The sequence below is a fragment of the Schistocerca serialis genome, chromosome 8 (genome assembly GCF_023864345.2).
Source record: "Schistocerca serialis cubense isolate TAMUIC-IGC-003099 chromosome 8, iqSchSeri2.2, whole genome shotgun sequence".
NCBI lineage: Eukaryota > Metazoa > Arthropoda > Insecta > Orthoptera > Acrididae > Schistocerca > Schistocerca serialis.
The window spans coordinates 471,269,924-471,293,788 of NC_064645.1; the positions used below are offsets into that span (position 1 = coordinate 471,269,924).

The 23,865-nt window shown below is 44.2% G+C and overlaps 1 protein-coding gene across 3 annotated transcripts in view; it reads left to right on the plus strand.

Moving 5' to 3' along the window:
• Window positions 1-228: 228 nt before the first annotated feature.
• The window catches only part of LOC126416096 (A disintegrin and metalloproteinase with thrombospondin motifs 1), a 498,682-nt gene continuing 475,045 nt past the window's right edge, over window positions 229-23,865 (plus strand). For all 3 annotated transcript variants that reach the window (XM_050083591.1, XM_050083593.1, XM_050083594.1), the window contains exon 1: window positions 229-766. The gene's annotated coding sequence lies outside the window, so the exon portion shown is untranslated. The remainder of the gene's footprint in view (window positions 767-23,865) is intronic.

Consider the following 23,865-nt stretch of genomic DNA (forward strand, 5'->3'; position numbering starts at 1 on the left):
TGAGGGCCACAGTATGAGGTAGCCTCTTCCGCGCACTGCACAGTGGTTTAGCGAGCCCGGTTGTAGCCGCTAGTGGCCAGAGACGCCCCAGAGGCTGCGGCGGCGGCTACTGTACTGCGGCGGAGGGCCCCGCGCGGCCGCCCTTCCTCCCACCAGCGGCCGCCCTCCCTCCACACGGCCGGGTCTGCGGCCGCGGGCCGCCTGGCTCACTCTCACTCTTATAGCGGGCGGTGCGCGGGTCGCCGCTCAGTGGCGAACCTCACTTCTGCTGCCTCTGCACCTCTGCAACACACCGCACTACACTACACGGCGCGACACTGCTCACATCGTCGTCCAGAGGAAGATGACCGGCGGCCCCCCGCCTGCGACACCGACCGTCACCATCACCAGCAACCGCGACGCGGCCCCGCCACCGCCTGCCCCTACCAGCTGTTAACCACCCGCGGCCTCCAGCGCACCCACAACAGAGCGCCGACAGCACTCACAGCTGCCAGTCGTCACACGGGAATCGTTCCGACAGCTACTCCCGCCGCGCGGAGGACTCGACCGGTGCCATTGCCTATATACTTTCACTACACATCTCTCGAGGACATGTTCCGCGGAGCGGCCGAGTAGCGAGAGTTTCGTGTGCCGTACGCCGTCCGGGATCCGCCGTTTTACTGGGACTGGGCTGCAGACATGTGCGCCTGAGCTGCTGCCACTGTGTCCTCTGAGCCGCCACCAGCCACAGGCGTCGGCGACAGGACGGCGAGCGCCGCAGCGAGAGGTAAGCCAGCGAGCTCGACCGAGCCGTGAGCGAGTTTCACTTTTTAAAAGCCAAGGTGCCGATCTGCACGAACTGGCACAGCCGCCGGCTGACGCGGCACTCAGCTGTCGGCTGCGGCTCCACGCGCGCGCCCTCACACACTCTCTACTCACAACTACGCAAAGTATTTACATTTCGGCTCTGCAACTACTGAAAAAATGTGTATTTATAGTTCCATACCCGTCTCGTTTCATCGTCAGCGGTAGCATTTTTGTCTGATTTTCGCTTACATCTGCAAGTGTCGTTCTGCTTTGCACATTTTTCAGGCGCTCCGGCGTTTAAAACACATTGCAATAACAGTCCACAGAAGCTGCTTTTTAGTATCTTTGCTATGTATTGCTACCGGTTTCGAGCGCGACTCATTTTCAGGCGGTACCCAAATATAATCAAGCTATCATCAATACACACATTTTCAAACTTTCGATGGTTTTCATCAGCCTAATTTACGTTCCTTGTACAGTAGCACAGCACTTACGGCCTCGTTAGGTAACTTCTTGAATATATATTTTCTATGCTGTTCTGTAGCAACACATTATACACGGTGTCCCAAAAAAGAACAAATGGCTCAAATGGCTCTGAGCACTATGGGACTTAACATCTGAGGTCATTAGTCCCCTAGGCTTAGAACTACTTAAACCTGACTAACCTAAGGCTATCACACACATCCAAGCCCGAGGCAGGATTCGAACCTTCGAACGTAGCGGCCGCGCGGTTCCAGTCTGTAGAATCTAGAACCGCTCGGTCACTCTGGCCGGCCAAAACAGAACACCTACAAGGTTTAAGTACAGGTTCCTTACATCAAACCAAGAAATAAATGTGTAGTAAACATGGGCTTTAAAATGCATACTTTAAAAGCTATGACCATTAGCGACGGTGAACAAGTGCTCATAGCTCCTAGGACGTGCATTTTAAACCCTATCTTCACTAGACATTTTTCTGTTGGTTTGGGCCGGCCGGAGTGGCCGTGCGGTTCTAGTCGCTACAGTCTGGAACCGAGCGACCGCTACGGTCGCAGGTTCGAATCCTGCCTCGAGCATGGATGTGTGTGATGTCCTTAGGTTAGTTAGGTTTAATTAGTTCTAAGTTATAGGCGACTGATGACCTCAGAAGTTATGTCGCATAGTGCTCAGAGCCATTTGAACGATTTTTATTTTATTTTTTTTTTTTTTTTTTTGTTGGTTTGGTCCATGCCACCTTCTCCCAAAACATGGAAAGCAAAATCCTTGCAGTAGAAGAGACTTGTTTCACAGCAGCGAAGATCAACAAGTGCTCACAGCTCTTAAGGTATGCGTATTAAACCCAATGTTTACTACACATTTTTTCATTGTTATTGTTTTGATGTGATAAACATGTCTCTAAGGCTTGCCTGTGGTTTTTTTTTTTTTTTTTTTTTTTTAGATGGGGGCGGGGACACACTTTATAAAATGCATTGTAGTGACAGCCCACCAGAGCTGCTTTTTTATGTCTCCTTTAATAACTACTACCTCTTTCGAGCATGGCACTAATTTCGCTTTGGCGTGCGTCACAAAAGACTTATTCACGTGAAACAGTACAAAAATTTTGCAACATTAGTGTTCATTTAGTCTCTCTTGGCTAAACCTGTAAACTTAAACAAACGCCTGAACTCAGTTCCTCCAATCCTAGGCAGCATATCGAGCAACAAGTTTCCATCGGCGAACTCGATCAGCTGCCAGGTTTTCAGCTTCCTCCCAGTTCACGTCCGCGCATTGGAGATCCTTTGCAAAAGTTTGTTTCCAGGTGTTACGAGCTCTTCCTCTACTTGCGTATCCATCCATTGGTTTCCATAACACTGCTGATTTCGCGATTTATCCGTCTTTCGAGCGTAGAAGATACCCAGCAATCTTCAGTGTTCTTTCAGCAATATACTATACCGGTTTCGTAGACTACATCGTCTCAGCACGTCATAATCTGAAACGAGGAGCGTTAGCTGGTCTTCAGAACTCGCCCCATAACCGTTGGTAAAAAATATCAAGCTTGTGCGCTGATTCTGCTGACATTTTCCAGGTCTCACGTGTGTGTATTGGCCATTGGGACGATGACAGAGTACAGCCGAAACCTTGTGAACATACTTACAGAGTCTACATGCAAAATGGATCTCTTTCATTGGAAAACTACAGAAGGTCTGCCAAAACTCCTGGTGATGTCTGCATCTACGTCCACGTTATTACAGATAACGCTGCCGAAATACGGAAATCGGTCAACATCTTGCAGTACCTTTGCTACACTACAATCTGAGAAGGTGCACATCGTTTTTGTTTTATCACTATTTATTTTTATCCGTACTGAACTCTCCATTTCATCCAGCTTGCTAGTCAGTAGTTGTAAAATTTTTGGTGTTTCTGCCACAACAACGACGTCATACGCAAAATGCAGATTCGAAACACTAGACTGATCTTTCAGTCGTATGCCCATGTTGGAGTTGTCCATAGATTTTCTCATTATGAAATCTACGACTAATATGAAAATGTATGGTCAAATTGCATCCTTGTCTGATGACACCTTTAGGAATAATTAAGGAAGGGTCTTCCCATCTGATATTCTATTCAGCAACTTGAATCTAGGTACAGGTTTCTGAAAACAGCAGTGAGATTGTTAGCAACTCCATATAGGCTTACAATATTCGGAACGATTCTCGGTGTGTACTGTTAACCGCTTTTAAAAAAAAGAAATCAACGAACTTTAGCTGCAGCGGCCAGTTGAATTTCATCAAAATATTGTTCCATTACTTTACGTTTCAGCAAAAAAAGCACTAAATAAACACTAGTGATGCAATATTTTTAATAAATGAAAAGCACCAGTTTGCTTTTGTTCTGCAATATTACTTTTATTGTTAACCGGTTTTCGGCTTACAAGGCCATCTTCAGACATTTACTGAGTATTATCACCAAAGAAGTTAAATGCTAGCAGACACCATTGGAAGAGAAGTAACTTCGTTGGTGATAATACTCAGTAAATGTCTGAAGATGGCCTTGTAAGCCGAAAACCAGTTAACAATAAAAGTAATATTGTAGAACAAAAAAATGGTTCAAATGGTTCTGAGCACTATGGGACTTAACATCTATGGTCATCAGTCCCCTAGAACTTAGAACTACTTAAACCTAACTAACCTAAGGACATCACACAACACCCAGCCATCACGAGGCAGAGAAAATCCCTGACCCCGCCGGGAATCGAGCCCGGGAACCCGGGCGTGGGAAGCGAGAACGCTACCGCACGACCACGAGCTGCGGGCAGTAGAACAAAAGCAAACTGGTACTTTATATTTATTATAATGTTGTTCTACCAAGAACCGACGGAATATTCTGCTAATATGATGCAATATTTTTATCGAATCTCACGCCAAGAAATATGTTGTGCTGTAATTCAATGTGAAATTAGTCCAAAAACCCAGTTCCAACCGCAGGAATAACTGGAGAATGAACGACACTTGAAGATGTAACCGTAAATCAGACAAAAATGCTGCTCCTGAGTATGTTCTAAATCAACAAATCAGAACACGTAATGGGAAAGTAGATACTCGCTTTTTGCTAGTCACAAAGAAGGACTTCAAAACAGCTTTAATAATTGCAAAGCATCTACGTGCACTATGGCCACATAAGCGTTGGCTCTTTAGTCAGTGATTGACGGAACATGAGACGAGCCCTCCACTAGCCATTATAATCTGACTTTTCAGCAGGTGCAATCTGGATGAGGATGGGCTTCACACAGGAAACATTAGGTTCCTTGTGTTAATGAGGATAAACTGACACAGTGGCGTGCTATTTGCTTTATTACTTGTTTCACTCTCCGCTCAGCACTATCGTCTGTAGAGAGAATAAGTCAAACAATATGCGACTTGTGGCGAATTATGTGCACGTTAATTCCTAACACCCGCAGCATCGGCTGCAGCTGATGCCTTTGTTGAATTTATTTTGTCAACACACGTCTCGTTTCTGTCAGATGACACTTGCATTATCCATTTGATTAAATAGAAGGTCCAGTTGCACCAAAATAAATTACTAAGTTTCTATGTAACTGGAGCTGCTATTTAACCAAACAGTTAAGTAGAAACGTAATAATTTTTTTAATGCAACTGACCTGCCATTTAGTGAAACATCATGACTCCTGTTCGCTGCACGTTATTCTGAGCTTTCACTACCAAATTGAAACACTTCAGTAATTTCGTCTCCGACAAACATTCTCTACGGATAAGCGAGCATGAAAGAATTTCTTGTCAGCCGCTGGTGCGTTTCTGAACGTGAAATACGCTGTTCATCTTTAGTCATTTACCCGCAACTTTTGGTTTCACTTTTCAGTTGTGTTCTGTCGTATGCCTTCATGATCTAGTTACTATGGACATTCTACCCATTGCTATCTGACATATCGCTATATTAAATACTGTATCTTAGCTATCAAATGTCCCTACAATTTCGGTCCTATGTAGAGCGGCAAAGGATTTTGATAGCAATCATTGGCACTGAAAGTCTAAAGTGATTTATAAACTTTGAAACACTTATTAATTAACAAATGTCCATTCAAAATCATAATTTTACTATCCAATTGCACTGTACTCCATCTTAGACGTTTATGGTACTTTTCACTGTGGGTGTTCATTCACGGTATCTTGATGCTAATAGTGGGCAAATTTCCGCACAGAGTGAGGAACATAAAAAGTTCTTATATATTTCTTTGATACTTCCTCCTAGATGATACCGGCTGATGAAAAGAATGGGTGGTCACTATGTCAAACTGAACATTTGTTGACTATTTGCAATTCCGATCTAGTATTTTACAGCGGTCCATAACCTTTTCGTTCGCCCAAAACAATGCCTGTTCTCAACTGTCCCTAACAATATTAACTGGAAGGAAATAGCATTTTTGTTTCTTTGTTTCTTGTGGAAAACTACTCGACTTCATTATTCTTTTTATTTCAATGTACGTTCGTTTTAAATCATCAAAATTTTGGTGCGCAGCTTTGGACAACACTGACTCGAAGTAGTTGAGGCCTCTCGACCGCTCATATATGTCGATTACTGTTTTTGTGTCTAGAAAGTTCTAAGAGCGCTTCTAGTGATAGTGTTTTAGAGCGATAAACTCCGTATCATCAACGTCCGTAGTCATTTGTATTCTTATTTAAACATTTAGACTACTCTAACTTAGTTGGGTAGATCACGTAACTAATAAGGAGATAGTGAACAGAATTGGGGAGACGAGAAATCTGTGGTACAACCTGACCAAAAGGAGATGTCGGTTGATAGGACACATTCTGAGGCATAAAGGGATCACCAATTTAGTACTGGAGGGATGTGTGTGGTAAAAATCGTAGAGGGAGACGAAGACAGTCTTTGGACTAAAGACCAAAACAACAACAACAACAACAACAACAACAACAACAACAACAACAACAACTTAGCCATTCTCCGCGGACTCTTTATTCAACTTCCGTGTCGGAAAAGCTTGATGAGCCACGTTTTGCATTTGCTTCTCCGGCAGTAAATTGTTATAAGTAATTCCTGGGGGTTTCGTACTTTCATCCCAAATCCTAGTCCATATCGGGCGAGCGTGTAATAGTCGCAGAAGAGTTGTTGCACCCGTCACGCAGATGGAAAGAAGGGAACTCCTCGAGAGTACAGGCAGAAGACAAGCTCAGTTGGCGAAAAGAGGTGGGGAGAGAGAACAATGATCTGATCTGTTGGAGGAACCATCTCTCCGTTTGTCAGAAGTGCTTCAGGAACATCTCACTCTGGATGGCTGCACATGGAACTGAACTTCTACGCTCTTCATTAGGCGTTTTATTTTTCGTTGGGCTAGATCCAGGACCTCTTTATAACTTACTCTATCAGTACTTCCAGGGTCTTAATGAGAAACGTAAATTATTGAAACATGTGAGCGACGATATCTTCCAAGCTAGCGAACAGGAAGATCTGCAAGCTGACGATACCTGTCAGTTCTCACTATGTGAGACATACTGAAACTAGCGAACGAATAGAGTTTTGGGTCAGTCAGACGCAATACGAAAGCGCCTGAGTGCTTGGCCAACATAAAACCTCTACTCGGAGCAACCTGTCGTGCCTTGAGGGCTAACTGCAACCACGGAATTTCATACGCGTTTGTGCACTGTCCCAGACCGCCAGCTGTTGGCAGCGGGCGGTGAATCAGCCGCCAGCGGACGGACGCCTTAGCTGGCGGGCCGTGGACAGTTTCGAGACGCTGACGGCGCCGGCGGTTTCGTTAGCGACGCTCTCGTAATGAGCCAGTCAGTCACTTTCTCGTTAGTGCCACTCTGGCCGCACTTCTTACCCGCCCGCCACCAGTCTCCGCCGAGACTCGGGTGTCTCAGTGTCGTGTGCACCGCCGCACAGCGCTCTGGACGCGACTGTACTGGCCGTTTGTGATATAGCTCTGCCCAGAACCCGGGAAGGGTGCTGATTGTAAGTAATGGTCCTTCTTGTATATCCCGTATAAACTGTTCACATGTTAACTGGTTCTTCCGTCGCTTCTTGGTAGAATAACGTCATAATTGTAAATGAACAGAACACAATTGTGGATACTGTACAGTTTTTATTTCATTAACCGGTTTTCTGGTTACAAGGACATCATCAGACTGCAACTGGCTATCGTCCTCAAAGACGATAAAAACTGGCGAACTAAGGTATTACTCACGGGGAGTTGCCAACACGGAGTATACGTCATATTCGACAGTGTGCTGATAACATAATATAAAATGTTAAATAGTAAATAAATATAAAGGGAACAAACGAAAAAAATAAACATTGAACGTGTGTGTGTATGTGTGAGTGTGTGTGTGTGTGTGTGTGTGTGTGTGTGTGTGTGTGTGTGTGTGTGTCCGTACGTGTGTGTGAGTGAGAAGGTAGGTGAGTCGCTGTGTGTGTGTATTTGTGTGTGTACGAACTTAGAATGAAATGTAAGGAAAGGGGGGACAACATTATCAAAGAATTGCACTCAACAGAAGACTACTTCTACATGTGTGAAAACAACGTAATAGATTATGTAACAAATAAATTTTTTTTGATGGCAATAGTCCGTTAGAGTATCACTATAGCCTTATAACCCGAAAACCAGTGGACGAGATAAAGTAATACTATAGAACACCGACAATTTTGTGTTCTTCATTTATAATAATAATACTAATAATAATAACAATAATAAAGAAAATAGACACTCGATCTGACCGGTAAATTTAGTTATTCTCTCTCTCTGTGTATGTGTATGTGTGTGTGTGAGAGAGAGAGAGAGAGAGAGAGAGAGAGAGAGAGAGAGAGAGAGAGAGAGACTGAATGAATGCGCCTAAAAGAAAGTTGAAAAAGTTCGTTTTGTAACCAGGATCTGCTGTTATCGAAATACTTCTTCAGGAATTTTGTAAAAAATGTAGCTAGATGCCGCGTAGTTCCGATGAGTTGATTGTCAATGCATGTGCAGTTCAAAACAGCGGAGTACAGTTACGCCAGCAAGTTTGTCGGTTTTATTGACAGAAGCGTCATCAGTGACCCGAATGCTTCAAATGGCTCTGAGCACTATGGGACTTAACATCTGAGGTCATCAGTCCCCTAGAACTAAGAACTGCTTAAACCTAACCAACCTAAGGACATCACACACATCCATGCCAGAGGCAGGATTCGAACCTGCGACCGTAGCAGTCGCGCGGTTCCGGACTAAAGCGCCTAGAACCGCTCTGCCACCGCGGCCGGCACCCGAATGTCTATTAAACTTGCAAACATTATTTCTGCGGTTATTTTAGATACACTATTGTTAACTGCCGCTAGCTTTCGAAACTTATAAAGCTGCATAAAAAGTAATGTAGTGTGTGGGATAAGGGTAGTAAGGGGGTTTACGTGTCTAATGCAATTTCAGGTAACTGACAATACGATTGTTGCTTGGAAGGTTCTCGGATGTTGCGTCGAATGCTATCGCGGAAACTACACAATTTTTCGACAGGGCAGCTGCACGTGATCTTCAGGCGCGACTATACGCAGCACAGTGTTCTTGTCGCTGAAATGCGAAACCAGCTAACTGAAATATACATCAAAACTTTCAGTCGAGAAACTGACAACTGCCAAAACTCAGCGTTTTAGTAAAAGCGAAAGGAGGACCACAGAAGGCTATAAAAATCTTAAAATTAGTGTCTGACATTCGCCTTAATAAAAGCAGGAAACAACTGAGTGATTGCAACCAAGTCTTCGAATGAAGCACTTGGGATACGGTTTGAATTCACGATATCCAGGAATATATGACACTGTATGAGAATATCGTTTATTTTTGAGAGAAGAAGGCGTAGTGGAATGCCGAAACTAATAATCAAAATAAAATAAAATCTCAATTACACGGCTGTTGCCGAATTTCATGGACAACCACTGGAAGCAGTCACATCCACTAACTTTGGGATTATGTGTAGGGAGTGAATGTAAATGGAGTGAGATACCAGAATTAGATTGATTGCAATAAACCTCAGGAAATGTAGTCCACCCACGAAGGAGGCAGATTATAAAAAAACCTTCGTTCGACCGATTCTTGAATACTGCTCGTTAGTCTCGGACCCGTATTAGGTAGGGCTGATAGACGAAACAGAGAAGATCCAAAGAAGAGTAGGGAGTTTCGTCTCAGGTTTCTTTAAGACGTATGAAAGCGTCACACCCAACTCCAGTGGAAGAAGCTACAAAACAGACGGTGTGCATCATGGTGTGGTTCACTGCTAAACTTCCGAGAGCGAATGTTCCTGGAAGAGTCGAAGAATGTATTGCTTCCCCCTATGTATAGTCGCGAAAAGACCACGAAGGTAAAATGAGAGAGATTCGACCACACACGGAGTTTAATCAACAATCGTCTTATGTCCCATCGAGCGTGCGCCCGGGATATTTTTAATTCATGTTCCGATATTTCCGCTGACATCCTTTCAGCCATCCTCGAGGTGATAATGACCTGCAAATGACACTCTGAGAACGGCTGAAAGGTTGTCTGCCGAAATATCGGAACATGAATTCAAAATATCCCGGCTGCACGTTCGAAAAGTGATGGAATATTTGATACGCCGGGGAAACTTCAAGAAATACAACAAGCGTCTGCTATCGCACCATTCGCGACGAACAGGGAAAGGGGATTGGGGAGGGGAGGGGAGGGGGCGCGTGTTTCATTGGTCAACATGTGCCTTCCACCACAGACATTGAAGTGGCTTGCGGAATATAGATAGACATGTAAGTGTAGAAATGTCGCAGAACAACGTATAGGTCGAAAAATAGAACCGCCAGTGAAGGCGTCCCTTGGGCACCTGACGCTGTCCAGCTGAAACAGCGGCGAGACGGGTCCGCACGCGTCGCACGCACTGTCCGTAGCGGCCATCTGTATGCGTATCCCAGCTCCAAGGACGGCTGCCAGCATTGCAATAGCTCGCTATCGCCATTCAGCTGCAGACGCGTGTTTGCGTTCCTCCGTGTAGCCCGCGTAAGCTGACCAGGCTATAATTCTCGTCCGTTGGAATTTCGAGAACGCTGCGAATCCTTGAGGATGTTAACGTGTACACCCAACCACGCCCTCCTAAAACTGGTAGATGTCTTCGGTTTTACCTATAATTTATATGGTTTGGAAAGTTTCTGAAACCGCCTTAGCTCTATCTGCCTAATTTACATGCAAACAGCGTAGATTCTGAGACGATGAATAGAGCCTTAACTGAACAGAGAGACTTGCCATCAATTTGCAAAGAATGATCGTTCCACCATAAAGTTTCTGTTTCATCCACGCATTGAAGTCTCTCACCCTCATCATGTTTCTAAGTAATAGTTTTTCGGAAAAATGAGTATCCCTTTTTTTATCTGATAAAAATTTTTAAAAACTGGTTTTTGCGTTCTGTGTTTCAGTGACCTCGCATTGTGTATGCTCAGGATTCGATTCAAAGTGTGCTACACGAGATCAACCAGAAGTAGTATGCAAATATTACAGAAAATCAAATTCCACAGAGCATGCGTGCGTGAAGAGTAAAATTCGTATTGGGAGTACACTTTATCAATGAAGGCACACATTACCGTTACACACTGATCAATTTCTGGTCATCCTTGCTTGTCTTAATGAGGTATTTAGCTGAGTAGTGCAGAAAACGGACAAATAGCGATTTGCTAAGTTTAGTCTTGAATGTGATAAGACTCTTGTGAACATACCGGCGGGAATATTAATATCCTCTTGTTTTAGCATAAATTCAGGTACTATACGGGAGGTCGTTGTTTTTCTTCATAAATAGTACACATAAAGTTTTATTTCATGTACGGCAGTGTCATTCACTTATTTTCTGAAGAAGATAAAGAATCCAGAGCCAGTTTTCATTCTGCAGTGCAGTTTGTCCTAAAATGAAACTTCTGGGCAGATTAAAACTGGGTGACGGACAGGAACTCGAACCAGAGCCCCTGGCTGTGACCGCGCCAAGTCTCCGCAGTATTTTGTCTTTCAGAAGTGCTAGTTCCGCAATTTACAGAGAACTTCTATGAAGACAGGAAGGTAGGAGATAAGGCATTGGCGGAAGTCAAGCTGTGAACGCGGGTCGTGAGTCGTACTTGGACTTTTTTTCGTAGAAAACGTTTACTGAATATCAATACAAATACTATTAGTCTTACAATGTGAGAATTATGTATCTCACTTCAAACAGTACACAAAATGCTTCCTGCAAACAGTTGTGTATGAAACACTGTTTAACACTTACAGGAAAAACAGTGATTCAGAAATCATTAAACGCAGTTTTTCACACACCTAACACATCCACGATGAGAAACAGAAAAAACGAAGTGTTAAATTTCTTGAACGAAAGTACAATGACAGTCAATCAATACAAAACTTAGTTTGTTGCATAGTTCAGTCGGCAGGGAAGTTGCCTGCGAAAGGTAAAGTTCCCATTTTCGAGATCCGGTCCGGCACACAGTTTTAATCTGCCAGAAAGTTTCAAGACGAAGAATATTTTGGTCCACATATGCGCTGTAGGTCGCATTTACATATCTGATGAATATTTTGTAACAGACTTCCGCTCCCTATCTTCGGTATTTTGCTGTCGACGAAAGAATAAATACAGATGGGACAAATTGCGTGGCGAAACTTGGACGTTGCAAAGGTATTGTGACAGACACTCTATGTCAAGAAAACAGAGGGGGAAGGAAAACATATATGAGAACACTTCTTTGGTCATAGAAAGTTTACGTTACATAACCCGCATAACAGCTCGGATTTGTCAGTCCGGGCTTCCCCCACTCCGTGGGTGTCCACGCGCTGGGAGAGACAATAGGGCTGCAGTTGAAAAGCCGTGCCCACGGCTGAGAACAATGAGCGTGGACAGTGACGGTGCGGCTGATGCTTTGTGAGCCAGGCGGGCGCTTCCTCTTCACGCACGCTTACCGACTCACGTTTCCTAGCAACTGGATCAAAATCGTGATCCGAATGCAAAGATTTTAGCGCTTTGGACCACCTACCCCGGCTGCGAGAAATCCGATAGGGTCACAGGAATTTCAAGCCACATTTTTTTTTCCTTCCATTTTGTCAATTAGTACGTAAAATTAGTTTTGAGATTCTCTTAAATAAATTAGATTATCTTCTAGCATCATCAAAGTAAAGACGGGAATATGATAACTTTGGAAACCGCTACATAAGGCACTTCGATGCGACCTTTGGTTACCAGGATCTCAGAATTGTATATTCCGTATGTGGCTGTATTCTATGTTCCCAAATTTCGAGCCGAAATTGGACACATTGTCCTCCTATTAGCATATTGTGCAGTCACTAACAAAGTGAGAAAACGTTTTTAAACTTGCGAATTTCACAGGAAAAATGAGTATCACTGTCTCATCTGTTCTAATAAACCCACATTCCAAGACTCTTGAACGAGTGAGTGAGCTTGTGGAGCTAACGTGTCGACTGGTCAGTAGGCAAACACCTTTAAGTCTGTCCATGTATATACAGGGCGGTTCACAATTCCTATTTCAGATTGCTAGGATCTGTAGAGGGGACTTACTAGACAAAATCTTGATAAAGAATCCACCTCCGGAAATGTACCATTAGGGTGTAAAACAAGTCTGAAGATCGGATCACTTTCAAATCTCCCGCCTCACGGTAAGCACACAGCGGAGCTCTGACGTGTGTGCTCTATAGGAGCCCGTGGAATGGTCAATGTTTCGAGTACTCGTCGTCACATACACTTCTGCGTGGCGAAAGATGTCCTCTTCGAAGTCGAGAGTGCGGCGCGCCGTCCGTGGAGCACCGCAGACAACCCGATTGGTTGCGAACGTACCTGATTCTCGCAGCCATTGGTGTAGTGCTACGAAACCCGTATGTGTGATGCCGTAATTTAAACAGGGACTGACGACGGAACCCACTTCTCAGTTTGTGTGCGTACCGCGAAGCGGGCGATTTGAAAGTTATCCGATCTTCAAGCTCATTTTATATCCGGCGGTCTATTTCCGGACGTGGGCTCCTCGTTAGAACTCTATCTATTAACTCCCCTCTACAACCTCTAGAAGTCTGTAATAGGAATTGTGAAACAAACAAGAACGAAGAACTGAAGTTCTCACGACAAGCATAGTTCCCATTTTCGGTCTAGAGGACTAACCACTCATTAGTTATCTGTATAACACTAGATTAACTCTAGATTACTAAACCCTCGTAAAATTTACGATTGCAGTAGAGTATAAAACAGGACATTCTCTACTTAATTTGGTATGTAACACACTAATGGATATCTCATAATGGTAATAAACTAATGCATAACCTATAAATTATGACTTCCTTTGAGTAAAATTTATAGTGGTGAACTTTACGACGGCCTAGTAGTAGTGTAATATTTTCCCCCCTTTAGCGTTCTACGCTTAAGGGAGGCGACGCAAAGACATTCTTAGGTACTTACTACGCTTTGTGAAAAGTATACTTATTTTAATGCCATAGCGCTGCAGATGTAGTCTTGTTTACATGTAAACTGCTTTCAGCAAAGGTCGGTACAGTTTTCAGACGTCTAGTCTCCGCCTGTTGCTTGGAAGATGAGACCGAACCACGGTTTCCATTTCAATGACAGATTCGTCAGAGTGACAACGGTTCGCTTCTGATGGGTGCTTCCGAGAAAAAGTCGTTTCCGGCGTAATCGTCCGCGACAGACGTGAAACACGGACAGCCTCTCCGAGTGCCACCTTTCCCACACTAATCCGGCGAGGGAAGTGAAACTGTGTCGCGCTGCTTTCCAGTCACAAGATTTGAAAACAAGCAAAAAAACTAGAAACATTTTTACATGTTTATTACCGTGGGTTTCACTGGAGCTTCAGAGATTAGATATCTGTTCCTACAATATAACCGCCGATAGTACTAAATCGGCAATGTTGTGGATAATCCACGTACTTCGACTACGTTCAGATGCATGGGTGAATCCATGTCGCTGTGTAAAATGTGAACCACTTGTCTAATACTAGTGCTGTCAAAAATTACGTACGTCGTATAGAGCATATAGAGCATGTCACTTCACTATACAATCCCACTAAATGTATTTCTCACGCTTATAATAATCACTCTCATTTTTCACATCCCTCTATTCAAACAGTTACAGTGTTAAACATAGATTATTGAAGACGAACCCAAGGTACTTGTCGAGTCATCAAATGTAATTCCGTTTTCCGGTTGTTGCCAGAGCTACAGTTGGAGTCAGTTCTTTCGTGATAAATGCAGACTTTCTTACTTTGATAAGGTTCTCCCTCCAAAAAGGTCTGACTAGCAACTGGCCGTTAGTTATAACGAAAATTTAAGATGCTGACTTTATTTAAAAATAATGACATAAGCGAGACATTATGTTGCCCTCTGGTTTTGTCAAATTTTATCTACATTTCCAGAGAAAATCGTGTACCGCAGTTTGCTGGACATGTAACATATCCACAATCATCAAATAAAGTATTCTGAACAATTCAATTTGCTCCTATTCATACGCCCATTTATTTTCATTAATAGATATCAGGTAACAGACTACATTTACTTAGCAGAAAACAGTGTAAAACCACGTCATCGTTTTGTTTTCTAATTTATATATCCATTTGGAATGTATGTTCAAAGTACTAAAACACTGGCTTTCAACTCTCCTAAACCAGATTTTCTCTGATGTGTCTCAGACACCCTCCCCCACTTTCTTTGCACGCAGGTAAACACAAACGTGGCGGTGCAGGGATAAACTCACTACAGACGTGTTCGAATGATGCGTATTTAAATACCTATACGGCTGTCCACATTTAGATTTTCTGTAGTTTCGCTAAATCACTGCAGGCAAGTGCAGGGATACATATTTTTTCGAAACAAGCCATATCTTTGTATAATGCGTAGTTGAAGTCTGGATCTAATAAAATCGACGTCGACAGAATTTTAAGCTTTCTTCATACGAGACGTTACTTCTTGATTCATAAACTGCTTTCTTCGGCGCTTTGGCGCCAAACACATAGCGACTTTGGTGGCTTGTAGACTCGCTCTTTTTTTCTTAAAATTAAAACTATTTCTGTAGCGTAGTGTTACTACAGCAAAAAGATTGTGCACGTCAGTATTGTCTTTATCAACACTGAGTAAGGAACGCTGAACTTACTAGTGAAACTTCGACTCTGAGCTTCCATCTTTGATTCATCTTTAATTTTATTTAGTGCAAAGGACAAGAAATGTGTGGATGCACGTCTGTTGGAGTATTTTGGAGCTATCGAAATAAATGTAAAAAAGTAAATTTAACAAGAAATCGCCTTTGAGCTAAGACAGTTTGTTATTCACAACAAACCTATTTCAGCGCAGAAAACGAGAGGACGGAACGACCTAATTTTCGAAAATACTCTGTTGTTTCTGTTACACCGATTATTGTTTCCTATGTTCTGCAAAGCCACAATTCAAGAATTCGGAGTTTTTACTAGGCTAGTAAGGAAAATATAGATTGTACCATGCTTTTACATCCCAAATCTCCGAAAGTTGCTTCCACAGTTTCGCGATGTATCCTCGCTGGCTGCCGGATGCAGAGGTATTGGTTTAGATTCCCAGTGAATGTCTCGAAGCAGCTACTCGAAGGCGTTTATTTATCTCTAATTGTTACAGTGCACAAAACGTTGGTAGTGTTATAAATGGCACGAGACAAGGGAGAAGCGATTTCAATACCTCTACGAGGGGTAGCCCTATAGGTTTAATTATCACCTCGAAAAAATAAACTTCAGTAATTTGATTGTCGGTTGTTTACAGGTAGGCATCTGTAGTCCTGGAACACCTCAAAATCCCCGGGCCACGGTAGCGAAGCGCGTGTATTTCAGATAAAACCTAACTTGGACTCCAAAAAGCAGCCTGAGAATAAGCTTCAGAAGGCGCGACATAATACGATCACGAATCTGTCATTCCATAGACTGGTCGTACATATTTACCCGTTCAGGTGTTTATGCGCTAAAATGCAATAACTGAGAGAAAATAAAACGGACACGAAGAAATTTCACGCCAAGACTCAAAGACTGTGTAAATCTCACTGGTTTGAACCTATTTTCATTTACCTCAGATCTTTTTTTTTTTTTAAAAAAAAAAAAAGGCTTCACTAGTGACATAACACAATGCCTGTCAATCCTACACACCGCAGAAAAAGGTAACCTGCTAAATATTTTAAATGAAAATAGAAGTTTTACACATATTTCACTGCAGCAAACTACCTCCACTAGTGGTCTGCCTAGAACGGTGGCGCAAGATTCCTGTGTCTGCTCCTCCTACGCTTGTTGTCCGAGTACACACACACATACACACACACACAGACACACACACACGTGTGCGAGCGCTCATTTCTCTTATTTTATCGTGATGATCATTTCTCCCATGTAGGTGGATGCCAACAGAATGGTATCGCAGTCGGAGGAGAAAACTGGTGATTGAAATTTCATGAGAAGATCCCGTCGCAATGAAAAACGCCTTTGTTTTAATGATTGGCACTCCAATTCAGGTATCTTGTCTGTGGCACTATCTCCTCTACTTCGCGATAACACAAAACGAGCTGCCTTTCTTTGTACTTTTTCGATTTCCTCCGTCAGTCCCATCTGATGCGGATCCCACACCGCACAGCAATATACGAGTGTGAGTGTGTGTGTGTGTGTGTGTGTGTGTGTGTGTGTGTGTGTGTGTGTGCGTACGACAAAGTTAATTACCACACTTCCCTTTTTTGATGTGATAGTTAAAACTTTATGACTACCCTTCATATCAAAGTGGATAGCCATGAATGCTAAAATAGACGTAAAATGCATAAAGCAGAAGTAGGTGAACCTATGATCGAGAGCACTGGACAGTACCGAGTGAGGTGACACTGTGGTTAGCACACTGGACTCACTTTCGGGAGGACGACGGTTCAAACCCGCTTCCGGCCATCATAATTTAGGTTTTCCGTGTTTTCCCTAAATCGCTTCAGGCAAATGCCGCGATAGTTCCTTTGAAAGGGCATGGCCAAGTTCCTTATCCTTCCCTAATCCGATGGGACCAATGACCTTGCTGTTTGGTCGCCTCCCCCAAATCAACGAACCAACCAATTAACAAATCTGGGCAGTACAATGATACAGGGGTGATGTACAAGTACAGTATTTACTCTTTTTGTTGAGAGGTACACAGTAATAGACTATCAAATACATTCCTTTATGGGGCTAGCAGGCTCTGATTCCGGGCGTGAGACGGTCGGCGTGCTACATGGGCAGGCGACAGAACGCCCACGTGTCGAGGACAAGGCGGGCGAAGCGCACGCTCCTGTTTCGCAACCGGCCGCGGCCGCGCACGGCTGTGTTGGTGGTGAGTAGTGGGTGGTGGTGGAGGCTGAGGGGGGGAATCGGCGAAAGCTAGCAGAGCTCAGCCGACTGGCGCGGCGAACGGAGTACGTACGAGACGAGAGAGCCCCTGCGTCGCTTTCTCGCATGCAGCCCCCCCCCCCCCCCCCCGGCCGCCATACCCCCGCTGCTGTCGTCCCTTTCGGCTTCCGTGGCGCGGTTCCAGGCCCCCGCCTCCCTGTGTTCACTCAGTCTTGCATAACAGGAGCGCCTCACCTCACCCCACCCCAGGCCACTTCCCACGTCCTCAGCTGACACCGGAGCTCCTTTCATACCGTCACAATACAAGAGCGGTTCAGACGACAATATTCTTCTTATTATTGTTTTTCGACTTTTCTCATTAGAGTTTCATCATTTTCTCCTTCCAGAAGTCTCGGTGACACCAACCCGGCCGGCCGGGGTGGCCGAGCGGTTCTAGGCACTACAGTCCGGAACCGCGCGACCGCTACGGTCGCAGGTTCGAATCCTGCCTCGGGCATGGATGTGTGTGATATCCTTAGGTAAATTAGGTTTAAGTAGTTCTAAGTTATAGGGGACTGATGACCTCAGAAGTTAAGTCCCATAGAGGTTCAAATGGCTCTGAGCACTATGGGACTTAACATCTATGGTCATCAGTCCCCTAGAACTTAGAACTACTTAAACCTAACTAACCTAAGGACATCACACAACACCCAGCCATCAAGGTCCCATAGTGCTCAGAGCCATTTTTTGAACTCCAACCGGAAGTTGTGAACCCTTCTTCTTCCAGTGCTACATCGACACACACAAGGTGCATCCAAAAAGGAACAAGCCTGGAGACCGTAAAACGGAAATCACTGAAGGGATCGTGATGTAATCGCCTAGAGGAGAAGGTGTGCCTTGTAAGAGCGGCGAGGCCCGAAACTCGCCGCTAGAGGGCCACGGGCGCTCACCCACGTGACGATAGAGGGAGCACGTGCACTCGCCGATCACCCACTGCGCCCGCAAGGAGAACACGGCAAGTGCCATAACCCGACTTCCCAGAAACTTCACACAATAGGAGTCAAAATAAGCGAACACGTGTCTCGGTTTATCCGTAGACACTCGACCGTTCCTGAGAAAATTACGGCTTTAAGCGCGCGGTATCGTCAGCGGAAATGGTGGCGTTGTGGCTAGCGTTGCACTTCCTGTGGCCAGTGTTCGAAACCAGAAAATTATTTTCATTTTATTTATTTATTTTTCATTTTTTTACCCATGCCTGTAGAAGGTTAAAAAAATGGTTCAAATGGCTCTGAGCACTATGGGACTTAACATCTGAGGTCACCAGTCCTCTAGACTTAGAACTACTTAAACCTAACTAACCTAAGGGCATCACACACATCCATGCCCGAGGCAGGATTCGAACCTGCGACCGTAGCGGTCGCGCGGTTCCTGACTGACGCGCCTAGAACCGTTCGGCTACACCGGCCGGCATAGAAGGTTACTTCATGAATGTTTCTTATAAAGTTACGGGATACAAGGTCGTTATATTAGTTGTAAAAATACAACTGGGTTTCACAATAAGTGTCAAACATATGGTATTGGCATAATATGTGTGTATATTTTATTTTCAAGGCTTACAATCTTTTAAAATTCTCATTTTCTCATATTTCATTCTTATATCATTGCTTGCACTAATTTTCATATATTATTCTTTGTTATGCTTTTTCTTTCGGAATATTTTGTGCACTCCCTTGGTTTATACCGATCGTAGAAACTATCAAAAATTAGAAGTTCCGTAACACCACCAGCATCGTGGAAAGCAGATTTGCCACAGCAACATTTTTCGTACGAATCTCACTCGGGAAAGAAACGACGTTAACACTGTCAAAGGCTGGCCGGAGTGGCCGTGCGGTTCTAGGCGCTACAGTCTGGAACCGCGAGACCGCTACGGTCACAGGTTCGAATCTTGCCTCGGGCATAGATGTCCTTAGGTCAGTTAGGTTAGTTAGGTTCCAGTAGTTCTAAGTTCTAGGAGACTGATGACCTCAGAAGTTAAGTCCCATAGTGCTCAGAGTCATTTGAACCACTTGAACCACTGTCAAAGATTTCACACGTTGACAATAGTTTCGCGGCAAACCACGCGTAACGGATCACTTCTCCGATAAATGGCGCTTGCGATTAATTTTGAACGAACATACACTACAGCACTTTCGTCGGAAACAATTACAAATAATTTTCTCATTCATCTGTTGCTTTTTCCTGTTCATCCACCAGAAATACAATTAGTATACATTGGGGAAAAATTGTGTAGTAACCTTATACGAACACAGGTTATTAAATGAAAAACTAGAACAACGGACAAGGCGAGATATGTGTTGGCTTATTTTGACCCCTCTGCCACTGAGGGAAGTTTCTGGGAACTCGAGTTTTGGCATGAGTTCTCCTCGTCACTAGTGCTGGAAACAGAGACATTGAAACTTCAAAAGAAGAGGAAAGAGGTGTAGTGCATATCCTTACAACGGAAGGAGTACGGGCAACGGGAATTCATCGATGAATAGCACATGCCAACGCGAGTACTGCATGTCCGTTGCAATTCTGAAGCTCAGTCCGACCTCTGGGGGCAATGGCTGCCAGCGTAACCTGGCCGTCTACAACAGTGAAGGCACTCACCTGCTGGAAAATGGTACCGGTAACGCGGTGTGGCGTTCCAGACCGTGGTTCATCAGCCAACCATATCCAATCCTCCTTGAATCGCTTGAGCCGCGCCTTGGTCCTTGCAACAGACGTTCAGTGCTCTTCGTACACTTGTGCCATTCTTTGAGGAATTTTCGTTCGCCACACTTCCTTCTGTTGCCAGTAAACGCACTATACCCCTTTGTTCTTCTTTCGAAGAGTCAGGTTGTCTGTTTTCAGCGCGACTGTGCACAGTGGTCGGTCGACTTGCGAGACGTGCTCCCTCTGTCCTCACGTGGGAGCGTGCCCGTGTCCCTCTAGTTGTGAACTTGCGGCCTCAGTGTTCTTAAAAAGACTACACCTTCTCCCGCATGCAGTGGCATTACGACGCCTTCAGCGGTTGTCATTTTACTGCCTCCGGCTCGTTTCTTTTTGAATGCACCTTAATAAGTCTCGTGACAAAGGTAGCCGACGCCTTTTAGTTCTTCTTGCGCCAAGCATTAACACCTTTTCTGGCCACCTGTCATTGTTTATTCTTTTAAGATTTGCAAACCACTGAAGACTTTTACTCTCCAATCTGCTCTTTATGGACTGTGTCACTTGAATTTTTCCTCTTAGTTTTGATGTTCTGATCTTATGTTCTGAGTGATCTGCACGCGCCTTCTCATAAAATGTAATTCCACTGTGCTGATATTGTCCTTTCCTTTATTCGTATGTGGCCACATGACTGCCCCACAAATAACTATACTACTGGCCATTAAAATTGCTACACCACGAAGATGACGTGCTACAGACGCGAAATTTAACCAACAGGAAGAAGATGCTGTGATATGCAAATGATTAGCTTTTCAGAGCATTCACAAAAGGTTGGCGCCGCTGGCGACACCTACAACGTGCTGACATGAGGAAAGTTTCCAACCGATTTCTCATACACAAACAGCAGTTGACCGGCGTTGCCTGGTGAAACGTTGTTGTGGCGCCTCGTGTAAGGAGAAGAAATGCGTACCATCACGTTTCCGACTTTGATAACGGTTGGATTGTAGCCTATCACGATTGCGGTTTATCGTATCGCGACATTGCTGCTCGCGTTGGTCGACATCCAATGACTGTTAGCAGCATATGGAATCGGTGGGTTCAGGAGGGTAATACGGAACGCCGTGCTGGATCCCAACGGCCTCTTATCACTAGCAGTCGAGATGACAGGCATCTTATCGGCATGGCTGTAACGGATCGTGCAGCTGCATCTCGGTCCCTGAGTCAACAGATGGGGACGTCTGCAAGACAACAACCATCTGCACGAACAGTTCGACCACGTTTGCAGCAGCATGGACTATCAGCTCGGAGACCACGGCTGCGGTTACCCTTGACGCTGCATCACAGACAGGAGCGCCTGCGATGGTGTACTCAACGACGAACCTGGGTGCACGAATGGCAAAACGTCATTTTTTCGGATGAATCCAGGTTCTGTTTACAGCATCATGATGGTCGCATCCGTGTTTGGCAACATCGCGGTGAACGCACATTGGAAGCGTGTATTCGTCATCGCCATAATGGGCTATCACCCGGCGTTATGGTATGGGGTACCATTGGTTACACGTCTCGGTCACCTCTTGTTCGCATTGACGGCACTTTGAACAGTGGACGTGTTACGACCCGTGGCTCTACCCTTCATTCGATCCCTGCGAAACCCTACATTTCAGCAGGTTAATGCACGACCGCATGTTGCAGGTCCTGTACGGACCTTTCTGGATACAGAAAATGTTCGGCTGCTGCCCTGGCCAGCGCATTCTCCAGATCTCTCCCCAATTGAAAACGTCAATGGTGGCCGAGCAACTGGCTCGTCACAATACGCCAGCCACTAATCTTGATGAACTGAGGTATCGTGTTGAAGCTGCGTGGGCAGCTCTACCTGTACACGGCATCCAAGCTCTGTTTGACTCAATGCGCAGGCATATCAAGGCCGTTATTTTGGCCAGAGGTGGTTGTTCTGGGTACTGATTTCTCAGGATGCACCCAAATTGCGTGAAAATGTAATCACATGTCCGTTCTAGTATAATATATTTGTCCAATGAATACCCGTTTATCATCTGCATTTCTTCTTGGTGTAGCAATTTTAATGGCCAGTAGTGTATTTTCTTAACAGTAGTACGGACTATCGTTCTTTTTGCCTGTTGATTAATACTATGGTTCAAATCGATCCATGTGCTTCGTCACTCGCTTAAGTATCATTGCTTTCGTCTGAATATTTTTGTCACAAGTGCCGTCATTCAGTGCAACAGAACCTAAATCTTTACTATTTTCGTATTTAATAATTTTGTTTTAAACGTTTTTGGAAGATGACTGCCAACAGCCGTTAAGTAATGTATAAAATACATATTTGAACCATCAGCTGTTTTAATTTTAAAGACAAATTCTACCGGTTTCGGTCTTGGACCATCTTCACGGATGAAGGATTAAAATGGTTTAAGCCTCCATATTGTATCAGTCATTACTTAAAATGTGTAGCGCATTCCATGAATGTAAATATATGAGACAAGAGTTTAAAAGCAAGCATCCGAATTCTAACTGTGTACAGAGCAGTATACATCTGTATGCATTTGGAATTCAGATGTTTGCTTTTAAAGCCTTGTCCCATGTATTTACACCCATGGCACGCACTACACATTTTAAGTGATGAATAATGCAATATGGTGGCTGAAACCATGTCAACCCTTCATCCGTGAAGATGGTCCAAGACCGAAACCGGAAGAATTTGGATTTAAAATAAAAACAGTTGATGCTTCAAATATGTATTTTGTACAATAATTTTGTCATCTTCGAGAACTAAATCCGTTCCTTCTTTAACAATGCACATGCACTCTGTCTTTCAGAAATTAACTTTTATACCCCATCATTTGGATTTCTTCCGTAAATTATCCAGCACGTGTTTCGCATCTTGTCAGCTGTTTGCGAAAATTATTTGGTCATTTCAAAAACCCAGCGAATGCATTCTGTCCTGTCCTGCTAACACACCCATTCATGAACATTTGTATCATGCCTCCAGCGCTTGTTCTCTGCATGTGTTGTAAAGTAGTGAGGACACTGCAACCTTCCTTAACGCCTTTGGTGGTTTTAAAATGAATCGATTTGGACCATAGTATTAATCCACAGACAAAAAGAACGATACTCCGTACTACTATTATGAATATAGTTATTTGTGGGGCAGGCATGTGGCTTCATTAGATACTCCAAACAGAAATTTAAGGTATGCCATTCGGGCTGGCTCTGAGCACTATGGGACTTAACTGCTGTGGTCATCAGTCCGCTAGAACTTAGAACTACTTAAACCTAACTAACCTAGGGACTTCACACACATCCATGCCCGAGGCAGGATTCGAACCTGCGACCGTAGCGGTCACGCGGCTCCAGACTGTAGCGCCTAGAACCGCACGGCCACTCCGGCTGGCTATGCTATTCGGGATTTCCTTTCTTAATACAGTGGAAATTCTCTGTTGTAGAGACCAAAAACACAAGTAAACAGTTTGAAATATTCGTCCCCTGAGAATAATAACGATTTCGCCTTTATGTCAAAATTCGTGGCCTTAAATTTGGTCTGTATTTACATATCACAGTTTTCAAGGTGTTGCG